The 6,000-nt window shown below is 30.6% G+C and overlaps 1 protein-coding gene across 3 annotated transcripts in view; it reads right to left on the reverse strand.

The window, feature by feature from the left end:
* The window catches only part of LOC143084967 (allene oxide synthase-lipoxygenase protein-like), a 65,666-nt gene extending 61,698 nt beyond the window's left edge, over window positions 1-3,968 (reverse strand). For 2 of the 3 annotated variants that reach the window (XM_076261063.1, XM_076261062.1), the window contains exon 1: window positions 3,771-3,968. The gene's annotated coding sequence lies outside the window, so the exon portion shown is untranslated. The remainder of the gene's footprint in view (window positions 1-3,770) is intronic. The other variant, XM_076261064.1, reaches the window with a different exon arrangement.
* Window positions 3,969-6,000: the final 2,032 nt, after the last annotated feature.

The raw sequence follows: 6,000 nt of genomic DNA on the forward strand, positions 1-6,000 counted from the left end.
ATTTACAGAAGGTAAAACATGGTTTCACTCGACAAAATGGTTATCAATTCGCTCGAATTCAGCCGAACTCAATTCCCGGATTAGAAACCTGTGCACATTGCCAATGTAGAAGAAGATAAAACGGGAGCTTCATATTATCAATTAAAAAGCTTAACAAAATATCAGAAAATTGATTCGATAACTGAAGTAAAATTGATTTTAGCTTTTACCTTTATAAATCATATAATACTAAATCGTGAATTTGTTTTTTTTTTAGTTTTCAAAAGTCAGATTCAAAATTTAAGTAGTTCGATACTTGATACTAACTTTAACACTTACATCCTGGTATTTCAGTATACAGAGTGTTATTAATTGGATAGCTCGAGAGGTAATGAAAAGTGAATAGTAGAGAATGTGTATACTAGAGTTATCAATGAAAATCTATACTTTTATTGTTTTGACATACTAAAAGGATTTCCTGTTTACATAGGATCATATTTGATAAAACACGGAATGTATTTTTTAACATTCTTAATCAAATATGTTGTAATTAGATTCTTTAAAAAGGTAGCATGATTAAAGTTACTGATATATTTAGAATTCTTGGTAAAGAAATGAAACATTAAAATTACGGAAGTATTCATATATTTAGAATTGATTTCCTGGAAAAGAAATGTAACAAACATAATTTGTACGTTTTGATTAATTTGTTTAACACTTGTACGTCTGTCCATCTGTCATTTATATTTCAATCCTCCCGTCCTTCGATGCCACATATGTTGCCTAATTAGTCCCTCTCACTCCGGTGTCCTAAATTTTCATGGAAGATCTGATATGTATTGCGTAGTATTACAATCTTAAAGGTATGAATTTAAAGGGATTTTTATAATTTTCGACATTTGAAAGAATGATGACCTTTGTCAGTTTTACAAAATTATGCATACAGGGTATATAGTTTGTTCAGCTACATTTTGTAACTTCTCGAACAGTTTTTTAACACTCGGAACTCAATGTTGTGGTGTTACAAATGTTAGTGTGTTATTAAATGTGTTCCTATAGTCAGGATTTCGATTTTTTTTTTTGAATTTTGTAATAAACCTGATTAAGGATTTTGAACTTTGTTCTTAGTTTGTCTATAAAACAATAAGTCAACATTGTCATTACCAGTTATTTAAAAATCATTAATGATGCAGTTAAGTCTGCCTCTAATCTTGACACACATCTAGAAATGGACATTGATGGTCGATTAAAAACAAAACTTAACGACAAAAGAGATTATTTCAACTTCCCAATTGTAAACATGCACTGTTTGTGTAGCAACATTCCAACAGGATTTTGAATATTCTTATGTTCTAAGTATAATTATTCTCTTGTTTTGTTTGTTCCTGATTTCATTTATATTAATGTCCCAGATTTCAGTTTTGAAGATTTTAAAGATAACAAAGTTTTCTCTTTCTGTCTGACTTATGATTTGCTTTATATATGGAAATGAAAATTTTGACTAATAAATACTTCACAATAATCTTCATCTTCAATTTTATAGCCATTCACTTCACCTTTTAAGACTGCGTATATACTTATTATTATTTTATTTAAAAGTGTTGATAATCATCATGTTGCTAACAATGGAAGTACGAAATACTATTTTTCATTTTTGAAGTTCTCCATTACACGCTTATATATAATGTATGCTATTCTATTTAAACTTTTCTATTTGTTGTTTTTCAAGGTAGCTAAAAATTAAATAAAATGTAGACTTAAATTTTCTAGCCATTTTGTATGAAGAACTTTTCCCCATTAATAAATTCCTATCAGTTTATCGTGGGTATAATAACTTTACAGGAAAGTGTATATTGGTTGCTCATTTAGGTTGAAATTCCAGGTTTAAGTAGCATTTTGATCTTTTACGATTTTGTATGCCCCATCTACGACAGTAGAGGGGCATTATGTTTTCTGGTCTGTTCGTCCGTTCGTCCGTCTGTCCCGTTTCAGGTTAAAGTTTTTGGTCAAGGTAGTTATTGAAGAAGTTGTAGTCCAATAAACTTGAAACTTAATACACATGTTCCCTATGATACGATCTTTCTAATCTTAATGCCAAATTAGAGTTTTTACCCCGATTTCACGGTTCATTGAACATAGAAAATTATAGTGCGAGTGGGGAATCCGTGTAATTTGAACACCTTCTTGTTTACATTGAAAACATTTTTAAGAGCTTTTTTTTCATTTACCTTTTTATCTTACAATTTTTTTTCAAATACAGTCTTGTTTATTTCCCTCTTTTCACATGTTTCATTTTAATTTTGTATAACTTTTAAAAACCCACTTGATTTTCAATGATTTAATAAAGCAATCTAAATCAATCATTTTTAATCTTTCGTCAAGGTATGGTTTACTTAATGTAATACGTATACATGTAACTTTGTCTTTTTCCACTCCGTAAAAAATCATATACTATTTTTATTTTTATTTTACCGTAATTTTTCCTATTCATGTTAAGTCTGGTTTATTACACTCATGGAATAATTGTTCCTTCTTTAACCATTTCCTTGACTATGATTAATTTTTCACATCCTAGATGATCATCTCTAAAATATGTTTTCTTAACTTTGAATTGTGTTCCAAGTTTTTTAGATTTTTAACTTTCCCGAGCAACAAACCATCTGTTTTTTTTTTCTATTCAATTTATGTTCTGAAAGATTTCCAAACGTTTTACTTGTACGTGTCTTTAAAAAAAAACCTGGGTATCAATATTTTAGCGAACTTTTATGAACGTATTGTTGAATGCTTTAATAAAATTGAGAATGGAAAAAATGAAGAATATGTCAAAGAGACAACAACCCAACCAAATTAAAGAGCAGCTGGCCCCGAAATAAAAATATGTACTAGTTCAGTGAAAACGGACATCATACTAAACTTCTAACATCTATATGAACTAAATTTAAAAGAAACATACAAGACTTGGGACAGGCGCAAACAATGCGGCGGTGTAAAACATTTTTGGTGCAATATCAACTCTCCCCTATATCTCTAGTCTATGTAGAATAAAGAAACAAACGGCAATACGCACAGTAAAACTCAGTTTAAAAGAAGTCCCAGTCCGATGTCAGTATAGGTGATAAAAGAAACTAAACAAAATGACAATAATACAGAAATAAACAAAGGACTACTATCAATTACGGATATGCCAGGCCCAGACATCAATTAAAATGATCGAAAGATTATCATATACAAATCAAGCGCAATCCTTCCCGTAAGGGGTTTAGTATCATGCCATCATAAAATATATAAGAAGAACATAACCCGTGGCATGCCAACAACTAGTTTTAGAATAAATATGATTATTTTCGATTCAAAGACCCTATGATTGAATCAATGATAATACAAAATATGCAATCCTTGATGACTTGATAACATTATCGTAACTATATCCCTTCCGAATAAGTCTGTTTAAAGGTTTGGTTAGCTTTTGAAGAAAATTACTATAATATACAACATTTAAAATACCTGAACATATAAGATGTCTGCATGATGTTGATTTATTTTTAATAATGATGCCCTTTTACCGATGATAAAATTAGTATTTTTTTTTACTAGATTGTAATTTCGGATATACATTTTCAATTTGAATATTTCTTAGGTAGAAAATAAAATGATGAATCAACATGCATTACTGATTCATCTTTTTTCTTTCTATGTTTCAGCTTGCGGACAAGAAAAACCAAGGGTAATCAAATCTCCTGATCTTTATTTGCAAAAAAAAAATTGGTTTTAAAATCATTTTAAATACTTACATGCAGCGGTACTGAAATATCCAATGTTACTCTTGCTTCAATTTATAGAACCGGGTCGTTGATACAGTATGAGTCTTTCGGAGTTACATTTGAACTTGGATATTGGTAGTAACACAACAGAATTTGTAGAAGACCGTAAAGAACTCCCTAATTTGTATCGATAAATACCCCTATTTATATTAAACAAGTAGGAAGTACTTGATGTGGTAATATCTATTATTTTAATGCGTAATTTGGTCAAGTGCATTGACTACTTAAAGAATGACGACGTTCAAGTGCAGTTTCTGTAACTTTCCAAAAACACTTTCACTTAAGCATGTTCGCTCCTCTCGTTTCTTCTTTTGTTGCCAGATATTTCCAGTTTTGTAACATATAGTTTAAAAAGCCATATTTGAAATAAAACATCAAAATCCTTGTTATTTTTCATTGTTTTTGAAAGAAAAAAGGTGCGATGTTAAATGTATGAGAAATTTGTAAGGGTTCCGCTGAACACAGTGTCTCGCCTACTTTTGCTGCTAATCGCATGCTCAACAAAACATGAGGAAAAAAAATAATAAAAATATTCCTCTCGATACTATCTTTTGATTTTAAGACGCTTCTGTCCAAGTTTGGTAAAAATCCAGGATAGTTTATGAATCTAATAAATACTTTTAAAACTTTAACTGCAAAATGTATGTAATGTAAACTGGAAGAAAAAAGTCCATTTATAATAATTTTAACAAAATTGTCTACTAGATGTTAGCTTTTGGTCATAAACAAGCTTCTGTCCAAGTTTGGTACAAATCCAGGATAGTTTAAGAAAGTTATTTAAATCTTTAAAAACTTTAACCACAGAATGAATGTAATATTTCCTGGCAGAAAAAAACAAGTCCATTTATAAGTAAAATACGGGAAAAAAATGATTTTGTTTTTTACTAAAATTACTTCCGGATACTATCTTATGATCATAAACAAGCTTCTGTCCAAGTTTGGTACAAATCCAGGACAGTTTAAGAAAGTTATCAAAATTTCAAAAACTTTAACCACAGAGTGAATGTAATGTTTTCTGGCAGAAAAAAAAGTACATTTATAAGTAAAATATGGAAAAACAAGAGTTTTTTTTTTTGTAAAATTTACTTCTGGATACTTTCTTATGATCATAAACAACCTTCTGTCTCAGTTTAGTAGAAATGCAGGATAGTTTGAGAAAGTTATTAAAATTTCAAAAACTTTAACCACAGAGTGAATCTTTGTGGACGCCGCCGCCGACGACGGAATGTAGGATCGCTATGTCTAACTTTTTCGACAAAAGTCGAAGGCTCGACAAAAATCCAGAGAGAATCATTTTACGCTAAATTGTTCATATAAAAAAACCAACTACATGGATTCTTCATTTTTTGCTGTTTTTTTTCTATTTCCTTCATTTTTAGACTATCAATTTATAACAGTCTTTTAAAAAGCTTGTTATTTTAAAATAGAATAGCGAATATATAGTTATCAAAAGTACCAGGATTATAATTTTATACGCCAGACGTGCGTTTCGTCTACATAAGACTCATCAGTGACGCTCAGACCAAAATAGTTAAAAAGCCAAACAAATACAAAGTTGAAGAGCATTGAGGACCCAAAATTCCAAAAAGGTGTGCCAAATAAAGCTAAGGTAATCTACTCCTGGGGTAAGAAAATCCTTAGTTTTTCGAAAAATTCAAAGTTTTGTAAACAGAAAATTTATAAAATGACCATATAATTGATATTCATGTCAACACCGAAGTGCTGACTACTGGGCTGGTGATACCCTCGGGGACGAAACGTCCACCAGCAGTGGCATCGACCCAGTGGTGTAAATAGTTATCAAAAGTACCAGGATTATAATTTTATACGCCAGACGCGCGTTTCGTCTACATAAGACTCATCAGTGACGCTCAGACCAAAATAGTTAAAAAGCCAAACAAATACAAAGTTGAAGAGCATTGAGGACCCAAAATTCCAAAAAGTTGTGCCAAATACAGCTAAGGTAATCTACTCTTAAACACAAACATGTAACATACGTCTAAAAAGAGGAATATCATGTTTAAATATATGCAAACAGTACAATTCAATGATAGATATGAAAACGAATACATTACATTTATAAAGAAGAAGATGTGGTATGATTGCCAATGAGACAACTCTCCACAAGAGACCAAAATGACACAGAAATTAACAACTATAAGTCACCGTGAGGCCTTCAACAATGAGCAAAGCCCATACT

The sequence above is a fragment of the Mytilus galloprovincialis genome, chromosome 8 (genome assembly GCF_965363235.1).
Source record: "Mytilus galloprovincialis chromosome 8, xbMytGall1.hap1.1, whole genome shotgun sequence".
NCBI classification, from domain to species: Eukaryota; Metazoa; Mollusca; class Bivalvia; order Mytilida; family Mytilidae; genus Mytilus; species Mytilus galloprovincialis.